The 25,304-nt window shown below is 49.6% G+C and overlaps 1 long non-coding RNA gene across 1 annotated transcript; it reads right to left on the reverse strand.

The window, feature by feature from the left end:
* Positions 1-3,916: 3,916 nt before the first annotated feature.
* On the reverse strand, positions 3,917-24,403 carry LOC146835253 (uncharacterized). Its single transcript, XR_014960400.1, has 2 exons — positions 24,301-24,403; positions 3,917-4,084 (listed from the first exon to the last, which is right to left on the reverse strand). It is a non-coding gene; the product is annotated as an uncharacterized LOC146835253 (long non-coding RNA).
* Positions 24,404-25,304: the final 901 nt, after the last annotated feature.

Raw genomic sequence — 25,304 nt, forward strand, 5'->3', positions numbered from 1 at the left:
TATGGAATGACAGTGGCAAAATTACTTTTGAGGGAATTTATTCCTAGATTCGGATTCCCAGTAACAATTGAATCAGACCGAGAAGGACATTTTCATAATGAGACCATAAAATTGATTTGTGAAGCATTGAATGTACGGCAAAAACTACATTGTGCCTACCGCCCAGAAGCTTCTGGTGTGGTGGAACAGATGAATGGTACTATCAAAAACAGGATAGGGGAAAATGTGTTTAGCCACAGGTATGAAATGGCCTGATATCTTGCCTCTGGTGCTCATGACTATTAGATCAATTTCAGAGAGAACTACAGGGTTGAGCCCCCATGAAATTATCATGGGACGGGCAATGCGACATGTGTTCATACCAGTCACCAAGCTGATGACTATAACTGATGACATGGTGTTGGAATACTGTAAAAGCCTGGCTGACGCAGTGTTTCATCAGGTTGGAGCGGATGCCACCACCCTCGAAAAGAAGCAAGCCCATGATCTGAGCCCAAGGGACTGGGTGAGAATAAAAATACACAGAAGAAGAAACTGTTTGGTACCAAGGTGGGGAAAACCACGACATGTCATCTTGACCACAACAACAGCTGTAAAGTGTGCTGGACTGAAAAACTGGATTCATGCAAGTCATATATTGAGAATTCCAAATCCAGCGGATAGCACAGAAAAGGAGTATTTTGATGAATCAGAATCCAGTACTGAATCGGATGACGGAGAGCCAAAAGCAAAAGAAAACCCTGAAAGGGGGGAATCAAAACCAAGTCTAACATTTGTCCCCAGAAGTATTTACCCGAGAAGAAGGTTATACATTTCTGATACCAGCTCAGATTCAGAGACTGAACAAGGAACTCAATGTTCTAGAAAAAGACAAGGGAAAGACAAAGAAAAAGACAGTGAAGAGACAATATAAGAAATTACTGAAAGAGAAGTTCCAGATGAAAGATTGAGAGAAATTCCACCTGAAATAACACATTTAGATGAACAGGTGCCAGATACAGAGAGAGAGGGAAAGATTACTGCTGAAGACCCCCGAGGAGGTGTAGGGAACTCCAACATCCAGTTAGAAGTAGGGACAAGTAGTCAGCAGGAAGATTGCGTGCCGGAGATACGAGGAGGGACAGAAGTAGGGAAAACAAAAGAAGTGGTGGAAAAAGAAGCTGTTGAGAGTAAAAAGCAAGTTGAAACAGAGTCAGAGGAAAGCTAAGATAAAGTACCTGAAGGTTGAGTTCTAAGAAAGAGAGCTTGGAGAACTGAAAAGAATGATAAAGGAAGTAAATTGAAAAGAGCAGCAAAAGACGACGTTTGGCCGAATAAAATAAAAAGATTGCGATATCGACTGACACGAGTAAATTCACCAAGGGCTGAACAGGTAAATGAAGTGACGAGTCAGGAGAAATCAAAAGACGAAGAAACCATTGTAATTAAAGAAAGCAAAAGAACAAGAAAACCAAACCAGAAGTATAAGTCACCAGAATGGACGTATGTGGCCCTGCCTGAAGTAAAAGAAGAGGCGCATAGCCAAGGAAATCCAGAGGTGCTTGTACCAGAAGTGGTTGAGGAGGATGAAGAACCGGTAATCCTGACAGTTATCTTGTCCGATATTGGAGAAGAAGCGGATGTTCAGGACATTCTGTATTCAGATCATGAGGGAAAAGTGAAAGATGATGAGATGCCAAACTGAATGAGACCAGAAAGTTGCTAATGGAAAGATAATAAAATACAGAAAAAGACAAAAACTGATAGAACCAAGTAGGTGCTTAGAGCCTTGGGTTAGACAAACTAGTTGTGAGGTAGAAGAGGCTAAGTCAAAAGACACTGTTCATTTTAACAAAAATGGCAAACACAGATAGTAGAAAGGGTATATGTATATTTTTGAGAAGATGGTGTAAAATGTGTTATTGTTGTACAGGATTGCTAATGCGTCTGTGGAGCATACTTGCTCTCCTGATCTCATTTAAGGTTACTATAGATACAATAGAAGGACATAGTGAAAACAAAACTCATATAGAAAAGATTCAAAAGGTAGTTCTGACTAGAATAGATAAAAACTATTTACATAAAGACAGGTCTATAACCAATTTTTCTAATAATGTGTTTTCGATATTGTTGTATGAATATGTAAAGACAATGGACGTAAGGGACTGCTACGTTTGTATGCAGTTACCTGCTTCTGTATCTGAGGGAGTGACTTATCAACACCTTCCAGTAACTTATGGAATAACATGTAGTGTAATAGCTAGTTTATTTTATCAAACAGGGGAATTAGAGTATTATTTTTCAGATGTAGATAACATATTTTCACAAGTACCATCAATTAACAAGCTAAACAAGGTAAAACCTGCAAAGGTATTAGGTGAATTTTTCTGAGAGATTAAGAACTAACATTAGAATATATATTTAAAAACAATTTGACTTGCAGTTTAAAGAAAGAGGAAAATACATTTTTAGATATGGTTGAAGAAAGGAGACTGAAAATGCAAAGAAAGGCATCTGAAGGAAAGGTGGAGAAGACAGTCTGGGATGAAGAAATGGAAAAACATTTGAAAGGTGAAGCTAGTCCAACTATGGCTTTAGATTGGCCTCAGAAAGGTAAATTGTGTATTAGAAGGAATCAAACTGCATATGATAATTATTTTGTAGGTAATAGTGAGTGCCATGATACATACCGAATCATGGGTGGATGGGGATTTAAAGGTGGAAAAGATCCAGTTTTTCCTGGGTTATATTTCATTTGCGGGAACAGGGCATATTATCGTTTGCCAGACCATTAGTATGGCACATGTTATGTAGGTCTGGTTTTTCCAAAGATTTTTTATATGGATAGAGGAGAAGATGGTGTACATAGTTTAGGTAGTTATTTAGCACGTAGTAAGAGAGAATCTTGGTCAGAAATTGTGGGTGACATCTTTGGAGCATTGATACCAGCAGTAGGAATATCTCTGAATGCAAACAAAATTAGAAGGCTTTCAACAGTAGTGGATCGCTTGTCAACAAGCACCGCTGGAGGATTTTTATTGGTGAACACTGAAATGGTTGCCATGCATGCCATGGTCATGCAAAATCGACTTGCCCTTGATATATTATTGGCAAAAGAGGGTGGAGTCTGTGGAATGCTGAAAGTTCAACATTGTTGTACTTACATTCCAGAAGAAAGTAAAGATTTGAAAATTTACATTAAAAGTTTAACTGAATTGCATGACGAAATTGCACCACTGGAGGTTGAAGGTGTTTGGGAAAAAATTGGAAAGAAAATATCAGCTTTCTTAATAAATGTAGGTAGTATATTTTTAAGTAAAATTTTATTTTCATTAACCTGTGTGATTTTCATAGTATTAATAATAAGATTAGGGTGTATCCGTCAAAAAAAGAATAAAAGTCAGAAAATTTAAGGAGAAAAGATAAGAAACAAGAGAGAGAATTTGAAGAAATAGAATTAGAGGAAGTTAAGGAGAGTATGTATAAGTCAGCGAAAAGAGAAGAGACAGGGGAAACTGAGTTATGAATAAAAGCAAGAAATCACTTTGAAACTCCATAAAAGTAATACAAAATTTTGATGGTGTGGTGATATAATCACCAAAGGGGGGATTGATGGAGCGGGTAGTACAAAATGTTGTATACCCCCCCCCCCATTTCTGCATGTTCATACTAATTAGAATAATCTATTAATTGTAATAATATTAATGCGTTCTGAGTGATACTTAATCAACCATACTAATGTATGAATTACACATTAATTTGTAAACTAATATACGTACGCATACTAATACTAGAGAAATATAATATTGCATGATATATGTTGATTTTGTGACGTAATTGTAACTTGCATGATGCTGATGCACAATTGCGTATCAGTCCCAGGTTGCGACACCACGTAGTAGATGAAAAAATCATCGTTCAACTAAAGTTCATTCGATTTATCCACATTTTATTGAAATCTTTTGCATGTGAAGTTGGTCATTTCGGTTTTCAAATGCATGTAATATGCTGAATAGCCTTAGTTACAGCATGTCGAAAGAATCCATTAATCATGAAGTAATTTGACCCAATGCATTTCGGGCTTCTCGCCCTTCGTCAGTTGTAACTGTAAAACATGGAAGAGACCACAAGTCAAAATGACCTCGAAAAAGCACAATTTCAAATGATTTTTAAATTAATAAAGTCTAACAAAGTCTAAACCGTTAACCAATTCAATAGCAAAAACACTGTGATGAATATAATATCGAAACACAATCGTCCCATTTGATTGTATACTGAATACTACCCCCCATAATACAAATAAAATAACAATGCAGAGAAATAATAATGAAATCATGTTGCAACACGATTAAGGGTCAAAATGTAAAGCATACAACACCTCCACAATGCCGCACCCGGCGTTGCCTACCTTAAAAAATCTTAATTTATCGTATAGAGTGGCTGACATGGATACTGCCTGTTTGAAAAGTCAGTTTCACCAACCCCATTTAAATATCAACTAACTCCACCCCTATTGCGGCCACGTATGCTATATTCCTATGTGCCATGGGACAGGGCACTCTCCAGGTTTGCACCCCAAAAGGATTAATTGAATAGAACATTGAACAAAAAGGTGTGCGGGTTGCTAATCAACTATGTAATTGTAAGTTGCACCAGATGACATCATTGGGTGAATATAAACGCTTTAAATGTCGCTATTATGCTAGATAATTACATACACATAGGGGAATTAGTGAGGGTTAAACATTTTATTCGTTATTTCCATGTTTTAAATGCTTTTTGTGTTTGTTTCGCTTAAGTTGACCGATTGGGCCTAAGACAAAATGGCCGACCGACACACGCGACGAAACAGCTACCATTCCACGAGGTTTCAGACCGAGTGCCCATGTCCCAAGCTCCTGTACCAGTGGCCTCAAGATGACCTACACTCTATGTACCCGAACAAGGTCACGACTGGACTTCTGCCAAGAGCTTTGACAATGGACAATTTTAATAATCAGATGGATCATGCCTGACGGTGTGACATCATAGACTTTGGGAAACTGAAACGGACGATCTTAACCAACCAATCAGAAGATCCCAAACTAAGCAAATGTTACATTTTGACGTTAATGTTATTATAAATGATGGTAGAGTAGTGAGTTGCGCAGAACCTTTTCTTTTTTTCCTGACGTTATGCTGACGGAGAGGACGGTGACACTGCAGGACAGCTGTTTTCCCTGAATCTTTGACGGACTGAATTGCTGCCCAATTTCCTGATGAACTACAGATTTCCGAACATTCTATGGGCATTGATCGATATTTGCAAGTTTCTGGTCCATGACTTGAACTTTGGGACTGTAGCGTGCTGACGACTAAAGCTGCTGACTTAGAGGACGAACGATAGCCGGAATAGGTAAATATAATATTCTGTGATTTGTGTGATAATTAATACATTTACTAGATGGAACTAAATTCTTGCATTAATTAGATAAACAATATAATGGATTAACAAGCAAATGTGTTGGGTTATTTATTGAAAGGGAATAGATTAAGATTTGAATGTAAATTAAAGAGGATTAAAATCACTTCTCCAACTCAACTAATTTGATCCATCGACCAAGTGGAAGGAATATCTCGAGGTTCAGGTTTAAGATGTGCTGGACTAAGGATATTTAGTGTATGGTTATGTAAATAAATTTCCTTTAGGTGATAAGGTATTCTTTTCATGTCAGTGTTTGGAACACTCATCCCTCCCGTAAGAGCAGATCAAGGATGAATGAAGTGTTTGTGTTGGTGTTATGGGCCCCACCAATGAATGCATTGAGTGAATGTGTTAGTGTGATATTTGGTCTGTGACGAAGGGAGGATTTGAAATTCTGCGCTGTATCACCTCCACATCTGAATCTTCGATACCTGAACTACAAGTAAGCTCAACATCACCACTTGACGATGTTGAATCACAAGCAACAGCAGTATGTTTATTTTTCTGCGCCCTTTTTGCGCTCTCCTTCGCCTTTGTAGCGATTCCTTTCAGAACCTTACGTTCTTTCCCTTTTTTTAATGACTCAATCATTTTCCTTTTTTGTGCTTTCTTCCTCCCTTGATTAGAACCTCCTGCAACCACATCAATCTCCTCAGTGGTCCAGAAATTCTCATCTTCCCCTGATCTTTGTCTTCTTAACATACCTTTCTCCATGGTATTCTCTCTTTTTTTATCAATTGAAGCCGACATCTCCCCAAACATTTTTTCCATGTAGCTCTTCATTCTCTCCTCAAAGTTTCCTTCAACACCTTCCATTTTTTTTTATGACTTTCCAACAAAACCAACTTATAGATTTCCTCTAAAAACCTTCCAACAAACTAGTTCATAAATCCTTTATATACTCCTTTAGTTTTTTCTAACCCTAACCTTAATTTTCAAATTCTTTCCCTTAGCTGCTCACTTCAATTCAAATACACGAGCTCCTGCTGAACTTTCGACCGAAGTCTGTCAGAAACTGACTCGCGTTCAGACAGACTTCGTATTTCTTTTCCCAAAATATGTCCTCTTCAATGCCCCCTTAACATAATAAAGCTATTCCCAATCATCAAAAATGGCCGCCCTACGCACGCCAATCAATCAATCAATCATGGTATTTGTAAAGCACGCTACTCACCCGTGAGGGTCTCAAGGCGCTGAGAGGGGGAGGGGGGGGAGTTTCGCTACTGCTCGAAGAGCCAGGTCTTGAGGAGTCTTCTGAAGGCGAGTAGGTCTTCGGTCTGCCATAGGTGGGTAGGTAGGGTGTTCCAGATCTTGGCGGCGAGGTAGGAGAAGGATCTGCTGCCGGAGGTTGTTCGTTGGATGCGGGGGACGGCGGCGAGTGCGACGCTGGCGGAGGGGAGCTGGCGGGTGGCGGTGTGGAAGCTGAGTCACCTGTTTAGGTAGGGTGGTCCGGTGTTGTGGAGTGCTTTGTGTGCGTGGGTGAGGAGTTTGAAGGTGATCCTCTTGTCGACGGGGAGCCAGAGTAGGGTTGTCAGCTGGGGGGTGATGTGGCTGCGGCGGGGGATGTTGACGATTAGTCGGGCGGAGGCATTTTGGATGTGCTGTAGTCGTCGTAGGAGTTTGGCTGGTATTCCGGCGCAGAGTGCGTTGCCGTAGTCCAGCCTGCTGCTGATGAGGGCCTGTGTCACCGTTCTTCTTGTTTCGGTCGGGATCCACTTGTAGATCCTGCGAAGCGTGTGGAGGGTGTTGTAGCAGGAGGAGGAGACGGCGTTGACCTGTTTGGACATGGAGAGGAAGGAGTCGAGGATGAATCCTAGATTGCGTGCATGGTCGGTGGGTGTCGGTGCTGTCCCGAGAGTGGTCGGCCACCAGGAGTCGTCCCAGGCCGAGGGGTTGGGTCCGAGGATGAGGACCTCCGTCTTGTTCGAGTTCAGTTTCAGCCAGCTGCTCCTCATCCAGTCGGCGATGGCCTTCATTCCGTCGTGGATGTTGGTTTTGGCGGTGCGAGGGTCCTTGGTGAGGGAGAGGATGAGCTGAGTGTCGTCGGCGTAGGAGATGATGTTGAGGTTGTGGTGGCGGGCCACTTGTGCGAGGGGGGCCATGTAGATGTTGAACAGCGTTGGGCTGAGGGAGGAGCCCTGGGGGACGCCGCAGATGATGTCGGAGGCTTTGGATCGGAAGGGTGGGAGGCGGACGCTCTGGGATCTGTCGGAGAGGAAGGATGTGGCCCAGTCGAGGGCCTTCTCTTGGATACCAGCTTCTTGGAGGCGTGTTTTTAGAGTGCGATGGCAGACCGCGTCGAAGGCGGCCAAGAGGTCCAGGAGGATGAGGGCTGATGTTTCGCCGTTGTCTAATTGGCGCCTGATGTCTTCTGTGGCGGCGATGAGGGCAGTCTCGGTGCTGTGGTGTTGTCTGAATCCGGATTGGGACGGGTCCAGTATGTTGTTGTCTTCGAGGTGGCGGGTCAGTTACATGTTGACGATTTTCTCGATGACCTTCGCCGGGAACGGGAGCAGGGAGATGGGCCGGAAGTTCTTGAGGTCCTTGGGGTCCGCCTTGGGCTTCTTGAGGAGGGCATTGATTTTGGCGTGCTTCCAGCTTTCCGGGAATGTCGCTGTTTCGAAGGAGATGTTGATGACCTTCCGTAGTTGGGGGCGATGGCTGCGTCTGCCTTGTTGAATATGTGGTGTGGGCATGGGTCTGTCGGAGATCCTGAGTGGATGGAGTTCATGACCTTGCGTGTCTCGTCGTCGCTGACGTTGGACCAGGAGGTAAGGCGGTTGGCGTTGTTGGTGTTGGGAGGAGGGGTGGAGTCTGGCGTGGTCGGGTCGGTCGTGGTGTTGAAACTGTCGTGGATGTCAGCGATCTTGCGGGGGAAGAAGATGGCCAGTGAGTCGCACAGTTCCTGTGAGGGCTGGATGCCGTTGGTGTTGGCGCTGGGGTTGGATAGTTCTTTAACGATGCGGAAGAGCTCTTTGCTGTCGTGTGCATTGTTATCCAGGCGGTCTTTGAAGGAGGACCTCTTGGCTGATCTGATGAGGTGGTGGTGTCTGCGGGTGGCGTCCTTGTTGGCTGCGTGGTTGTCCGGTGTACGTTCGTGGAGCCATTTCTTCTCCAGTTTCCGGCATGCGCGCTTGGAGGCCAGGAGCTCGTCTGTGAACCAGGTGGCTCTCTTGCTGGCGTGGCTGTTGGAGGGTTTCTTCAGTGGGGCGAGGGTGTTGGCACAGTCGTCGATCCACTGTCTGAGGTTGCAGGCTGCGGCGTCTGGGTTGGTGGGGTCAGTGGGTGGGTTCTGGGAGAGGGTGGTGAGCAGCTGGTCTTCGATGACTTTGCTCCAGCCGCGGCGAGGCAGCTGTTGAGTGCGGTGGTGCGTGGTTGGTTTTTTGAAGGTGAAGTGAATTCAGCGGTGGTCGGTCCAGTGGGATTCGGTGGTGTGGTTGAAGGTGACGTGGGTGCTTGTGGAGAAGACAGCGTCCAGCGTGTGGCTGGCGGCGTGGGTGGGTGCAGTGACGAGTTGTCTGAGGCCGAGGTTGGCGAGGTTGCCGATCAGCGTGGTGGAGTTGACGTCGTTGTTGTTCTCAAGGTGGAAGTTCAGGTCCCCGAGGAGGATGTAGTCCGTGGAGGCGAGTGCGTGGGTGCTGACAAGGTCAGCGATGGAGTCGCTAAACTGGGCCCGGGGTCCGTGGGGTCTGTAGATGAGCGTTCCTCTGAGGGTGGTGTTGAGGTCGGTGCGGATCCGGAAGTGCAGGTGTTCGGCGGTGTTGAGGGTGTCGTCTGCGTGGGTGGTGACCTTGAGGGTGGACTTGTGAACGATGGCAATTCCTCCTCCGATGCCGTTGGCGCGGTCCCTGCGGGTGATCTTGTAGCCGTCTGGGGTGGCAATGGCGATGTCTGGTGCAGAGGAGTCGTTCCACCACGTCTTGGTCAGGAAGGCTACGTCCGGGGCAGTGGCGTCGAGCAGGTCCCAGAGCTCGATGGCGTGTCTGCGTGCAGAGCGGGTGTTGAGGAGTATGCAGCGGAGGTGGTTGGGTCTGGTCCTTGATGGTTTGGTGGTTCTGTAGCAGGTGAAGCTGCAGCTGCGGCAGGTAAAGGGTCCGTGGGTGCGTTTCGGGGCGGCCTGGTTGCAGCGTTGTTCTTGGCCGGTGTTGAGAGCGTGGAGAGAGTCGGCGTCGTAGCTGAGGCTGGGTATGGTGCAGTGGGGTGCGCGGGGTCCAGGGTTTCTGGCACGGGGCGCAGTCCTGGTGCGGACGGACGCAGATGGGCTTGCCTCTGGCGCGCCAGCGGCGTTCCCGCTGCGCGGCCACGCAGCGTCCTGCATTAAGAAGGGGTGGAGGGAGGGAGGAGCAGCTGGGCGCAGGGTGGTGGGAAGCGAATTGGAGAGGAGGGGGCTGGGAGGGGGACGCAGGGGACGCAGCGGCGGGAAAGGAATGCGGGGAGCACAGCAGAAAGGAAACAGGCAACAACTACAATAAAAATATGGGAAACAGTCACTAAAGCAGCGCACAGAGATAACAGGCAACAGATATAATACAAATACGGGAAACAGTCACTAAGGCAGCGCACAGAGTAAACAGGCAACAAATACAATACAAATACGAGAAACAGTCACTAAAGCAGCGCACAGAGAAAACAGGCAACAAATACAATACAAATACGGGAAACAGGCAGCAGATCAGACCGAATACTTACCGTCCACCACTGGGCCACCAGGGAAGAGGCGCAGGCGGGAGCCTGCAGGTGGAGGAGAGCCTCGAACTCCCAACAGCAGCAAGGGGCAGCAGCCAGAGGACACAGCACCAGCAGGGAACGCTGGGGCGGTGGGGGGAGCGTCCTGACCTGAGAGCAGGTCAAGGTTTGCACCCTCGCCGCGCAGCGCCCTGCATTAAGAAGGGGTGGAGGGAGGGAGGAGCAGCTGGGAGGCGGGTTGCGGGAAGCGAATGGGAGAGGAGGGGGCGGGGCCGCAGGGGACGCAGCGGCGGGAAAGGAATGCGGGGAGCACAGCAGAAAGGAAACAGGCAACAAATACAGGCAACAAATACAATAAAAATACGGGAAACAGTCACTAAAGCTGCGCACAGAGAAAACAGGCAACAGATGTAGGAGAGTAGGGTCTGCTATCCTATGGTCACCCCACATTTTTGCTTTTTGCTTCACTGGTTTTTGACATATTGAGGCTGTGGGCCTGCCAATCAGACCCCCAGCCTGCTGTTCTCTCTACTAAATTGACACTATGCACTATAGGTGCATAACCCATTGGAACTAGATCACCCTGTGAGCCCCTGTACCAGTGTACACTAGGTACCCAGGGCATTGGTGTATCTAAGGCCTACCAGGGGCTGAAGCATGTATTGTGCCACCCCTGGACTGGCCTAACAAATTTGACACAACTGGCTGATCACTCAGCTGGGGTAAGTTGGTGTAACCACCTCTTACTTAGGTGTAGTATGCCTATACCTAACCTTAAATGGAACACATGGTAACCTATCAGCCACTCCTATGGCAGGCCTTGACAATCCTGAAGGCAGAGTGCTTGGTTCCATGTGAGATGATGCTCTGGCATAAGCTGAGCCCGTCTGCAGTGGTCGGAACAACTTCCTTCTACCGTTTCCAGATATCGTCATACCATATACTCTTAAGTGCATTATGAACCTTGTGGTTAAATGCTATCTTTGGTTTGGCTTTATCAAAACATGTCGAGTAAGGTGTCATACGAATTCGAATACTAACCCCTCGCCGATTCTGGCGACGGGGTTAGCATTCCACCCTTCTAGAGGGACACGACATGTACAGTACCTGAAACCCGGGTAAAATCAGACATAGCCTCAGCTCCACAAAATGGACGCTGCCACCACAGACACAAGTCTGCCCTCCTGCTGCTGGGAGTCCTTCCAGCTTGGGAGACGTGGACAAAGGGTTTCCTGCCAGGGGAGGTGCGAGCACCACCCCAGACAGGATTTTGTGTATTGGTCAGGTAGGGCTGAATAGAATCAGACATGCCTGAGGCTCACAAGGAGCCTTGGTGCATATGCCAGTTCAAACCGGTCCTGGGGCACACCAGTCCCGGGCCTGGGGCGAGCTGGACAAAGGATTGGGGGTGTAACCACCCCCCTTCCTGGTCCCACCCTTAGGGAGGGACCTAGCAGGTAGTCTGGCCCCTAGAATCCGTTTAAAGGTAGGAGCTGTGTCCTAAGACTTCAGACATCCTGGAATCAACTTAACCACAAGAAGAAGACGGGAATTTCGACGCTCTGCTGCACAGAGGACAGAAGGAAATCTCCCCTATGGTCAGGGAGTGACCATCTTGCTAACGCAAGCACCAACCATCTACTCGATGTCTGCTTTGCCGCCACCTCCCGCCGGAGCCCGAGCCCAGAGACTGACACGAACTAGACCTCCAGACCTCTCACAGCCCGATCCACAGTCCCTGAAAAGAAGGAACCCGTGGAGGCACCGAGACACGTGGAGCCAGCCACCTTGAAAAGACCACGACAAGCTGCAAGCGCGACAACAGAGGCTCCCTCCAAGTTGTGCTTTGGGTCCTGAGAAGGCCAACATCCGAGCAGCATCTGCACCAAAGGTGAGCCCTCCAGCATCTCTACGATCTGCGTGGGGCCCCTCTGCACTTTGCCTCTCGACGCGCCTAACCGGTTACTGGCCCGTTGGCTAGGGGCCATCTTGGTGCCCTACTTTGAAAATTACAATGCTGGTCTGGTTGCTCCAGACTGGCCCTTGCTCCCCTCCAAAGGAGCAGCCCCTCTGACCTTGCTGGTCAGAGCCAACAGCTTTCGTCGATTCCTGCGACCTTTGCTTTTGCCAAGGCTTGTTTGCTTCCATCGAGTCGCCGACACCGCCGACAGCGAGAGCCTGCGTGGGACAGCTCATGAACCGACTCCTGGACGTCGTCGACCTTCAGGGACCACGTGGCTGCAGAGACAAGCTACACCTTTCCACCTGTTTGCACCCGACATCGCCTGGTACCCACCTGGTGCCACGCTGGTCACTGGCTAGTGACTGTGAACACTGTCCCCTCTGCTTTCAGGTCTTCTACAACTCCGATCCACCCTTGGATCCACCGCATCTCTTCTGGACCGACCGCCTGCAGCAACTGTGTCATCAGGCTCCATTGAACAGATAGACGAAACCCGACGCACTTTGAGACCTATGCACCCGCTTCCTGTGGGTGAGGTAAAGCTGGCACTCCAGTGCCCAAGTGTAGAGTAACATCTCTAGTGTCTGTGTTTCAAGTCTTGAGTTCATAGTCCATCCGGAAGACCCTTCTAGCAGTAACTTTGTAACTTTTACGCACCCATTGAAAACCTATGCGAGCCCGTGTGTGACTTTCCGCACTGCACACGCGACCCGTGGACCTCCTGGTCCCTAACTGAAGTTAGCTCCTTGTAGGCCCAGCGATTCTAGAAGCCCTAGGCCTTTTCCCTTTTCTATTCGTGGTACTTATACCACTATTTTAGTATATGGTTTGATCGGCCACCAGGGCCTATCCATATAAAGTGCAACTTCTGTATATTGTGATACTTCCTTGTTTAACGATTTGTGCTCCTGTGCTCATAAAGAGTCTAGGGGATACTTTGAGTAATAAATACATATATATTTTGAATATATATCTGTGTGGTGTCCTTTCATTGGTATAAAGGGGGGTTACTTATGGTAAAACAGCTTGCTTTACATGCCAAAACGAGTTTAGCCTGAAAGACTGCTTAGCCTAGGCTACCACTAGGGCAGCTGGTCCGAAAAGGTTGACTTACAACCACACCATAAAGGATTGCTTGGCATGGTACAAGGTGGTCACTTTAACTAGTGAACATCATATACCAGGCCAACTTCTCACAACAGATATAACACAAAAACAGGAAAGTCACTAATCCAGCACACAGAGAAAACAGACAACAAATACAATACAAATACGGGAAACAGGCAGCAGATCAGACCGAATACTTACCGCCCACCACTGGGCCACCAGGGATGAGGCGCAGGCGGGAGCCTGCGGGTGGAGGAGGGCCTCGAACTCCCAGCAGCAGCGAGGGGCAGCAGCCAGAGGACACAGCACCAGCAGGGAACGCCAGGGCGGTGGGGGGAGCGTCCTGGCCTGAGACCAGGTCAAGGTCAAGTTTTCCTTCTCTATGCTGCGCGCGCCTTCCTCGCGCTAGAGATTCGAACGCCTCGAGACACAAACTCCATCTGCGCTCGAGGATCGAACACTCGTTGCCTCGCGCTTGGCCACAAACGTCCAGCCGCGTTGCCAAGGTAACTCAAACAAGCCCAAAAACGCTATTTTCCATACCCGCCAAACTTCCTTATACTTATGCCAAACCATACTTTCCTTTATTTCAAAACTCATACCCTCTAAATGTGCTCGCAACAGCAAACGACGCTAAAGCCGTCAAATCTTCACACAATCCTCGTGCAACAAATCTAAATGATACAGTTATGTATTCTAATTAATTCAATATTAGCTTAATTTTTATTTATTTTATTTATTTAAGCGATTTCTAAAGCGCCTGGTGACCCAAGGGCATCCCCGCGCTATGTAGCTTGAATCCTGTTTAGAGGGGAGGAAGCCGAAGGGTATTATTTGGGGAACAGATGGGTCTTTAATTTTTTTCGGAACGCAAGGAAGTTGGATTCCAGTCTGAGGGCGCGAGGGAGTGCGTTCCAGCCCTTAGCCGCCTGAACTGAGAATTGACGACCTCCTGTGCGGACTTTTTTGAATCTGGGGATGCGGACTAGATTCTCATTTTGAGATCGTAGCGATCTGGTTGCTGTATAAGGAGTGATCATTTCACTGAGGATCGCAGGGCCAGATCCGTTGTAGAGCTTGTGTGTGATACACATTGCTTTAAAGTGCACCCTTTGGCGCACAGGCAGCCAATGCAGGGCTTTGAGGGCTGGCATGGCGGATAATCTGGAGGGGGTGTTGGTAATCATGCGTGCTGCCGCGTTTTGTGTCCGCTGGAGTTTCGTGATGGTAGCCTCGGGGGCTCCCAAATAGACCAGATTGCTGTAGTCCATTGCTTGCCGAGTAACATTACCTCAGTCTTGGTCCCATTCAGTTTCAAAGATGATTCGTTCATCCAGTTGTGGATGTTTATGAGGCAGTTGGTAAGATTTTCAGGATGGTCAATCAGCTGGGACAGGGAGACGACTAGTTGGGTGTCGTCAGCGTAACTCACCATTTTGATGTTAAAAGGTGTTACCACGTCCTCGAGGGGGGCCATATAGACGTTAAAAAGCGTCGGGCTTAGGGAGGAGCCCTGGGGAACGCCGCTAGTGAGTGGGAGGGTGGATGAGTGGTGGCTGTCATCCCATACTTGAAAGGTGCGTCCTGTAAGATAGGATTCGATCCATTTGATAGCTGTCCCGGTAAGTCCTGCATTTGTCAGTCTACTCAGAAGGACACGGTGGTTGACCGTGTCGAAGGCTGCACTTAGATCCAGGAGGATCACTGCCACTGATCCTCCTGAATCTAGTAAGCCCCTTGCCTCTTCAATCACTGCAAGGAGTGCGGTGTCAGTTCCATGGCCTGGGCGAAAACCGGTTTGGGATTGTCGGAGCAGTTTATTTGTTTCGAGGAACTGGGATAGTTGAATGTTTACCAATTTCTCGGTGACTTTACTAATGCCCGGGAGCAGGGATATTGGCCTATAGTTGGACAGGTCCGATGGATCTAGCTGGGGTTTTTTTAAGAGTGCTTTAACCACAGCACTCTTCCAGCTGTCGGGGACGGTTCCATGGGAGAACGAACAGTTGATAAGGTCCGTAATGGTAGGGACGATTACTGAGGCTACGGTCTTGAGGAACCTGATAGGGGCTGGGTCTAAGGGGGAACCACTTTTCATTTTAACTAAGGTTCGCTCAACCTCTACGTGGGTGACAGGTCGGAAAGTCTGAAGCGCAGAACGACAGATGCTTTCAGTCGATTCGGGGGAAGTGCTACTTTCCATAATGTAGGGGGTACTGGGGGGAGGGAGGGAGGCAAGGATCCGGGTGATTTTCTCGTTGAAAAAGTTGGCTAGCTCGTTACTTCTGTCAACTTTGGGGGTGATGGAGGAGGAGGTGGTGGGGACCTTGGTCAGCTCTTTGACGATCAGAAAAGATTCTCGGGCTGAATTGGATGCTTCTTGTATACGTGTGTAGTAGTAGGAAGCTTTGGCTGATTTGATAGCCTCTTTATAAATTTTGACCGCAGATTGGTAGGCTTCTTTGTTGGCATGTTGCCAAGTCTTTCTCCAGAGTCGTTCGGCCTTTTTGCAATTTTTGCGCAGTGTTCTTAACTCTGCGGAGTACCATGGTGCTGAGCCATGTTTGCCGTTTTTATTCTCTCTATTTCTGAGTGGGAGTATAAGGTCTAGGGAGGCGGTAATCCAGTCTCTGAATCTTTTATCAGCCGTATTTGGGTCTTCGGCCTGGGCAGGGATGTTTTTTTCCAGGGTCTGGGCCCATTCGTCCGTGGAGAGTCTGGGCCAGGTGCTATCCTTACTGAAGGTAGGGGGGGTACGGTTTGTCGTGGAGGTTCCAGGTAATTGAAAAGAGACCAGGAAGTGGTCTGTCCAGGGGAGGGGAAAGGCCTCCTTGGCAAGCATTGAGGACGAGTTGGTGAATACGGGGTCTAAAAGGTGGCCCTTGCTGTGGGTGGCTCCGGAGTTTAAAAGATGGATATCGAGAGCCGCTAGATCTTGAATAAATATACCCTTTTAAATAAATTATAAATATTTCTAGACTAATTAATCTTATACAAGGGGACAAAAGTGTGACTTATCTGATTACTGAACAGCAACAAAAGAGGAAGATGGCTGCCAGTTCTACATGCATGTTCAGTGTTCTAGAAGCTGAAAGTGTTCTGATTGTTGCTTGTTTGTTGCTGCTGTCTGGGGAGCAATAAAAGGGATGATGCATAATATTTGTAGTGTCTTCGTATGCAGGACTCAGACACGAGGTGAGGTTCATGATATCTTTATTCATGCAACTTGCTTCATTCCTTGCCTACTCTATTCTATTCTCCTTTTTGCGGGCATTCCCTTGTCCCATCCCTGATCCCGCCCCGTCCACGCCTCCCTGGCCGAGGCGGTCCTGGTGTCCGCTGGCTCAGCGCTACATTACATCTCCCCCTTTCTTAACAAAATTGAAACACTCATCATTTCCCTTTGTATGTATACCCAAATATTGTCACCATAGTTACAGTTCTTCGATCAGGCGACTCGGCTTCTTGATGTGCCGGCGGGGGCGAACATTGACTTCAGGACGATCAGGGTCTCCTCCATTAGGGGCCACTCTCGGTGGCAGTGCACTGATCTCAGTTTCACTTGGACTAGTTTCCCCTCTGATGGGACCATCGAGAAACTCTTTGACTTTGGGGCTACACTTCTGAAAGTGCGCCACATTCCTGGTCATTCTCTTATCATCTGACTCGGCAGTGATCATAGTCCCCTTTTGTTTGACAACCACCAGTGGAGTCTCGCTAAAGCGACAGTCAGTCTTCTTTTGCTGTTCCTGTTTCACCAAGACCCAGTCACCTTCCTGAATCCCAGACGGGGCAGCTCGCCTGCGATGATCCGCATACGTCTTCATTTTCTCTTTCCTGAGTTGGTCCGTGTGAGAAATGTCATCAGTATCAGAATCTTGACACACTGCTTTATCAGTCCAATCAACCATCTGTATCCGAGTGCGCACAGACCGGCCCAACATTAGCGTGGCGGGACATTTGCCCGTCGTGGAGTGAGGCGTGTTCCTGTAAGCCTGCAGGACTTCATTTAACACTTTCTGAATGTCTTATGGCGCACGCTTCTGCTTGTTGAATGGCTTTCTTTAGGGTGGACATGAATCTCTCGATCATTCCGTTGGCTTGCGGCCACAGAGGTGTGATTTTGCGATGTTTGAAATTGAGGTCTTTGGCGAAGTCTGCAAAGTCCTGACTGTTGAACGGGGGCCCATTGTCCGTTTTCACTGTTTTGGGGATACCCCATGCAGCAAACACTTCATCCAGCACAGGTATTGTGCTTGACGCTCTGGTTGATGAGATGATTTGTGCAATAGGGAAACGAGAGTATTCGTCCATGATAGCCAGGATATATTGTCCCGACTTAAATGGTCCAAAGAAGTCTACGGCAACTTGCTGCCACACACCCTCCGGTAATCGGGACATTTGTAGTGGTGCGGGAGGATCGGGTCTACTGACCAGTTGGCATTGAGGACAGTCTTTCAGTGTGTTCTCTACCATTTGGTCGAGAACCGGGAACCACACTCTTTCCCTCAGAGCTCTCTTGGTGGCCACGATGCCTCGGTGGCCTTCATGAGCTAGATTGATGACGCCCTGGCGTAGTTGTCTGGGGATGACTATTCTATTGTCCCGTAACAGTAGTCCGTTTGTGGCTACTGACAGTTCCTCCTTCACGTGTTTGAAGGCTGCAAGCTCATTTTTTCGTCGACCGCGCTGTTTGAGTCGTCAGCATCTAGATGTCTCCACTCATTGTTCTGCATTCGTCGCTTCACTTCTAGCAGAGTAGCATCTTCAAGAGTGGCGTCTATGATGGCTTCTAACGGGACCGCGGGCGGCCGGGCTTGGTCCACCACAAAGCATATATATTCTTCTGCTACAGATGATCTGCACTTTGTTGTTACTTTGGGGTGCCTTGACATGTAGTCAGCAGGATTTTCCGCTTTTCCCGGCTTGTGCACAATCGTATATGTGTACTCTTGTAGGCGAAGGCCCCAGCGTTCTATTCTTGGTGGCATTTTGGCCCGTGGATTGCCAAAGATGGTGATGAGGGCCTGATGATCGGTAATTAACGTAAAGTGTTTTCCATATACAAAGATGTGAAAGTGCTCACAGGCCCAGACAACAGCCAAGCTTTCCTTTTCGGGTTGTGAGTACGCTTTCTCTGCCTCTGTCAGACTCCTGCTCGCGTAAGCGATTATGTGCCTTTGGTCACCTTCCGATTCGTATTGGGCGAGAATTGCTCCCAGCCCCACCGGACTGGCATCTACCGTAATCACTGTTTTCTTTTTTTGATCAAAGTACGCCATGTTGGCGGCTGAGTCCACGGCTGCCTTGATTTCATTGAAGGCTTGTTCACACCCTGCTGACCACTGGAATGGGTGACCTTGTTTTGTGAGCTGTCTCAGGGGATAGCTGATTGTTGCGTAGTTTTGGATATAGCGAGCCCAGTAGCTGGCCATCCCTAAGAAGGACCGAACGTCCCCTACATCTCGGGGGCTGGGGGTGTCATTCAGCGCCCCCACTTTCTCTGGGTCCGGTCTCATTCCCGCTTGGGAGAAGATGTGGCCAAAGAACTTCAACGTGGACTTGTGGAACTCACACTTAGTTTTGTTTAAGGTGAGATTGGCTTCCATTAATGCATGGCAGGCTCGCTCCACAGCAGTGTCATATTCTTGTGTGTTGGACCCATATACCAGGATGTCATCACTGTAGTTGAGGGCATTAGGAATATGATGAATCGTCTTCCTGATGGCCTCTTGGAAGATTTCCGCCGCGAAGGATACGCCAAAGCTAAGTCATTTGTAGCGAAAGAGGCCAACGTGAGTGGAAAAAGTTGTTATGTATCGCGACTTCTCATGTAGTTCTAGTTGATGGTACCCTTTATTAAGATCAAGGGCCATATGTAGGTAGGCTGTGTTTTGCGATTCTCTAATTGCAATTTTTAGGGAATCGCAATTAGAGAATAGCAAAACGCTATGTAGGTAGGATTAGCAATTTTGTTTGCGAATCCCACCTATTCCTTATTTGCGATTCTCTAATTGAGAATCGCAAATAAGGAATACCTTGCCATTCATTCCTATGGGCTAAAAGGCCCATAGGAATGAATAGGAAGACATTCTCAATTTGCGATTCTCAATTAGAGAATCGCAAATTGAGAATGCAATTTCAAGGGTGCAAGGGTGTAAACATGACACCCTTTTGCACCCCTGTAATGAGCATGGGTGCACATGTGGCGCACATAGATGCCCTAGGGGCATGTATGTGTGCCACATGGCACTTTGAATAATGCAAAAAACTGCATTATTGAAAGAAATCGCAAATTACCATCAACCTGAGGTTGGTGGTAATTTGCGATTCCTTAAGCCAAAATAGCACAACTTGGGTGCTTTCTACATTGCATTTAAGGAATCGCTATTTGGGATTCCTTAAATGCATTTGCAAAATAAGGAATCGCAAATTTTGCGATTCCTTATTTTGCATGCAGATTTTCCTTCCTACATCCCACTTAGCAAAATTGCGATCGCAAACGCCGAAATTCGGCGAATTTCGGCGTTTGCGATCGCAATTTTGCTTTCTACATATGGCCCCTAGTTTGGAGAATATCTTGGCTCCATTAAGTGACGCGATCATGTCGCTGATGTGCGGCCCTGGGTGCCTCTCTCGCTCAATGGCTGTGTTGGGCGCCCTCATGTCAACGCACAACCTGACTTTGTCAGGTTCACCCCTCTTTGGTACTACGACCACAGGGGAAACCCATGGTGTAGGTCCATCTGTTCGTTCAATGATGTCCGCATCAAGCAGATCTTGTAGCTCCTGTTCAACTGCATGTTGAAGATGAAAAGGAATCCGTCGATGATGTTGCGCTATGGGAGCTACCTGTTCATTGATGTGTAGTCGAATTTGGCAGCGAGCCATCTTTCCCAGGCCAGTGAACAACTTTGGAAATTTCCGTATCACGTCAAGTTCATCATCCACGCGGTACAGGATGTCCACCAGGCGTAACCGTTCCGCAGTTGGAAGACTCAGGAGGCAGTCGGCTTCCGGCCCTTCAATAACGTGGATGTACGCAGGAACAGTCCGATCTCTGTATGTGAGCTACGTTGAGAACTTCCCCAGACATGGGAGTGGCTTTCTCGACATCCATGTGTATACTGTCACATGGGCAGGGCTCAATGGTGGAAGTGGCTTGATTCGCTGGTATTCTGCCACTGGCATGTAGTTTAGGGAAGCTCCGCTGTCCATGACAAACTTCGTCCGGTGCATTCCGACTTGTATGCTGAGCCGGGGATATCTTTTGAGTCGGTCAGGATCAGCTACCATGCAGACATACTCATCACTATCTTGTGAGATGGGCGATAGTGACCTGGAGTCTTGAGATGACGTGTGCCGAGGTCTATAGCTTTTGCAAGATTGACAGCTAGAGTGAGAGGAGCCCGTTAAAGAATCCCGGCGATCCCGTACTGCTTTGGCTTGATGTCGCGTGCCTGCTGATCGAGATGCCCTTTCCTGATCTCTCGGCGTATTTCTCCTGAGATTTCCGCAGACATTTTCGAAATGATTCTCCCCTCCGCACTTCCGGCACTCCTGACCCATGGCGGGGCATCCATCCGTGTGAGGAAAGTCATATCCACAGCGATAGCACTTGAGATGCCGTTCTCTCCATCTGTTGTTTCAACTGGAGCTACGATGTCGCCGACGCACTGGCTGTTGTTCCCTCTTGGCCCTCGACGACCTAGATTTCGCCGGAGAGCGTCTCCGTCCGTTGTGAGATTGAAGTCTGAAGGCTTGCTCGCGCTTCTCACCTCTCACCTCTCCCAGCTTCCATTCTTTTGGCATGTTCTTCCGCTTGATCATGCACACGCGTCATCTCTTCGATTTCATCCAGTGAGTAACTCTTCTTCAGCAGTTTCCGTCTCAGCGATTCGGACTGACACCCTTCAATGACCCTCAGGCGAAGGGACTCCTCGGTCGAGAAGGAGTCAAATTCGCAATAACGTTCCAAACGTCGAAGGCGGGTGATAAATGTGCACATGGGCTCATCTTTTTCTTAAGCAGCAAGATTAAATGTGTATCTCTCATAATCGATATTTCTTTTGTGTAGAAATTTCCTGTTGAGTGCTACTCACACATCTGTGTAAGACGCCGCGTCGGCGGCGGGTAGTTCCTTTATTATTTGCCCAGCGTCTTTGCCTATTAGGTTGCGTAATGCTATTAGCTGTTGGCCAGGATCCGTCACTTGCGACCCTTTCATAAAGTCTTCGAAGTCCTCGAGCCATTCTTTCCACCGGAGACCCATGCCTCCGCCTGTTTCGAGGACCAGCGGTTCGGGTGGGAGCAGAATTGACACTCCGAGCATTCCCATCTGCCCAGCGGTGGCCGACGTTGACCCAGATGGGCGAACTGGTGACGTAGACATGGTGAGAACCCAACCCTTTAGTTGAGATTAGTACGTTGTCGTCAAAATTACAACACACTGTCCGTTGAGCTTGCCAAGGCTTGAGTAATTTGACTCCCCTTTTTATTTTTTTCCTTTAGTCGTAGTTGTAATTACTTGATGACATTCAGATTTGTTTTGTTACATTTGCCAATGCTTGATGGCTTTGAGGCTCTTTCTTTTGTTTTTACCAATGTTTGATGATTTTCAGTGCTTCCAGGTGCATGAAGCAATGCTTATTGCCAAGTCCCAGCTTTTGCCTGACTCCAAAATGGCCGCTGGGGTGTTCTCGCAGGGGATTGGTGCAGGCGCCTGACTTACAGATGGCCGCCTCGTTCACACACACCCCTCGATGCTCGGTCTCCACACGCCGGCTACAGCATCCTAGCCAGTCCAGAATAACTCCACACGTGCCAATATAAGGAAGGCACTCACCGGCAGTCTTCAGACGCAGGCAGCGCGCGACTGGGGTGGGCTCCCAGATCGTCGACGCTAACACAGGAGCACAGGACCTCCACGCAGTAGCTCCGCCGGGGGGGGGGCACCTCAGACGACCCTCCCACGTTCTGCCACTTCGGCACAGTCAGCGCGCGACTGGGGTGGGCTCCCAGATCGTCGTCGCTTTACCGGGAGCGCCGGACCTCCACGCTGTTTCTCAACCGGGGGGCACCTCGGCTACCCTCACACGTTCCGGTTTCGCCACATCGGCGTCGGGGCTCGCTGGTGCCGCTACAGCGGTCAGTGCTGAATAAGCGACCGGGGTGGGCACCCGCGTCGCAGCCCGAATATTCAAACGCGGTCGGGGTAGGCTCCCGACTCGCGCCACGTGAATCCTCCAACCTGAGCGTTCCACGCTCGCGCAGCTCCTCCAGGCAGCTGATGACACCAGGGCACATACCACGCGCTTCATTGCCACCCTCGTCGCCAGTTGTAGTGTCTTCGTATGCAGGACTCAGACACGAGGTGAGGTTCATGATATCTTTATTCATGCAACTTGCTTCGTTCCTTGCCTACTCTATTCTATTCTCCTTTTCGTGGGCATCCCCTTGTTCCCTCCCTGATCCCGCCCCGTCCACGCCTCCCTGGCCGAGGCGGTCCTGGTGTCCGCTGGCTCAGCGCTACATTACAATATTGGCCTCCTGGCCTTGATGTAAAATCAAAATACGGGATGAAATCTGACCTTTAACAGCCCAGCACGAATAACTCAACACTCACTGCTGCACTTCGGTCCAGCGAAAGTAGGGTTGGATAGCATCGTTACAATATACCAGGATGCAGTACCAGGGGTCATCACTGGGCGTCTCTAATCAAGTCAGCCAGGCACCACACTGTATAGACAGCAGGGGTGCAGTACCATTGTAGTGTCCTAGCATGGACACGTTCTAGTGTTCATAAGTGTATGCTCTACACTTTACACCCACCCACCACCTACGTCACTGGGTCAGGTGACTAGGCTAATAAAAGGGCCGAGCGCACGTGCTCGTGGCCAGTTAACCCACTATCCAACTATGTGTCTGTGTCAGTGATTACTAGCATGAGGGCCTAGGGCCCCAAACACCACAATGGCGACGAGGGTTGTGAGCCCCAGCGTGCCGCAGCAGCCCTTCCGTTCGTGAGGGGGAGAGGAGTGCTCCCACTAAGGTCACCCCCCCTCTACAAGAAGGCGCGACGCGCCGAGAAGCCAGCCGGGCGCGGTGACCGGGTGCCCACCCCGCACCGCCACGAAGACTGGTAGGCGACGCTGTGCCCCAGGGAGGAAGCGTGGCAGTCTGGTGCCCACCCCGACCTGCCGCGGTGCCGAGTAGCGCCCAGGAGAAGTGCCGACCGTGCGGAGCCCACCCGCATCGGCCGCGACCCACCAAGTGGCAGCGATCCACGCGGAGCCCACCCGCGTGGAAGAAAAGGCCCAGCCGGGCATAAGGTGAGCCCTGGATGGAGCGCCGGACCAAGTGAAGCGGACGGGAGCCTACCCCGCCGCGATAGCAAAGCGCCACCAGCAGCCCCCCCGCGCGGTCCGTGACGATATGAGACCTGCTGCGGGGGCGGGACGACCGGAAGGTAATAGCGGAGCCCACCCGCGACGGTGAACAGGAGCGGCACAAGCAGCACCCCCCCCCCGCGCGGTCCGGGATGCTAGGTGACCGGCTGCGGGGGCGGGACGAAGAGAAAATGGAAAGCGGAGCCCACCCGCATGATGAGCAGGTACCTGCCTCCCCTATTCTAATGCACCGCCCGGAATAGCAGCAACACCACTCTCCCCCGCCCCGGCCAGCGAGCGAATGAAGGAGCTGCCGTGGGCGGGAAGAGCAGGCGGAGAACAGCGCCGGCACCCGGGGAGCACTCCCGAGCGAAGGGACAAGGACATCGAGCCCCGGTGGTGCCTGCGGTGGCACGTTTGCCTGAAAGCGCAGATGCAGGGCAGCGCGGTGAAGCGCAAGGTGCCCCAGGCGAGAGCAACCAAGTGCTCTGGAATCGAGGGGACTGCCAGGGGTAGAAGGGATTACCTGTGCACCCGGAGGAAGTGACCCCCCACCGCCTATCTCACACACAGAGAACTGCCTCGCCCACTGAAGTGCCTGTGCCCCCTGCACCTCACTAAACAAGTGCCCATAGAAAGGTGCCTCATCCTCTCTGCAATGCCTGTGCCCCCTGCCTTTTAAATAAATAAAAGTAAGGAAAAAAAAGACTTACCTGCTGCCACGTGTCCTGGACTCCACTGCTCTGCTCCAACTCCAGCCCCATCTGGACTCCACTGGTCTGCCTGGCTCCAGCTTCCCTCCAGCTCTCCTACTCTACGAGTGAAGCCGGGAGCAGTGGAAAGGAAAACAAGGCATAGAGTTCTGGCAGTACAGAAAGGTTGCTGCTGAAGCCAAAGAAAAGCAACACTGCCACCCAGTGGCCACCGGCAGTACTGCAGCAAGAGGAACATCAACAAGCATACAGCAAGCCAAGGAAGTCCAGCAGCCACAGGAGACCGACGGCTCGCAGCGCAAGGGAGAAGAGGCAGCAAGGCAAGTGCCGCAAGGTCTGACGGAGGCGCGATGGTGAGCGCACGGGAGTGCGACGGAGGCGCACAGGAATGTGCCAGAAGCGCAGGAACGCGACGGAAGCATAGGAATGTGCCAGAGGCGCAGGAATGCGACAAAACTGCAAGGGTGAAGAGACGGTGTGCCACAGGGATGCAGCGCCATCCCGCAGCAACAAGGAGGAAGAAAGAAGAACGGTGTCGAGCCGCATCCACCCCAGCGAGGACTGCGCTGTCGCCGCATCAAGTGGAGCGAACCCTCGAGAGAACAAACGGACTCAGCGCAGAGGTACCCCGGACGCGGACAGTACCCTGCAGCGCCTACACAAGAGGAACCCACTGAAGAGGATGGGCGCAGCAAGGATCCAACACTGGCGGGCAAGGATGCCGAGCCCCACCCAGTGGCGCCAAGAAGCCACCACATCAAGTAATCATGATACTAGGAGCAACGCTACACTGAAGATGTACCACGACGGTACGAAGAGTAGCACGCACCAGCGCCTGACAAGGCAGCGGACAAAGGTAGTCACACGACGCGACACACCTCGTGAAGCCGACCAGCCACATGGTCGCACCACAAAGGCCAAGCCGACCAGCCAAATGGTCGCACCACAAAGGCCAAGCCGACCAGCCAAATGGTCGCACCACAAAGGTCAAGCCGACCAGCCAA

The sequence above is a fragment of the Triturus cristatus genome, chromosome 4_2, assembly GCF_964204655.1.
Source record: "Triturus cristatus chromosome 4_2, aTriCri1.1, whole genome shotgun sequence".
Classification (NCBI taxonomy): Eukaryota; Metazoa; Chordata; class Amphibia; order Caudata; family Salamandridae; genus Triturus; species Triturus cristatus.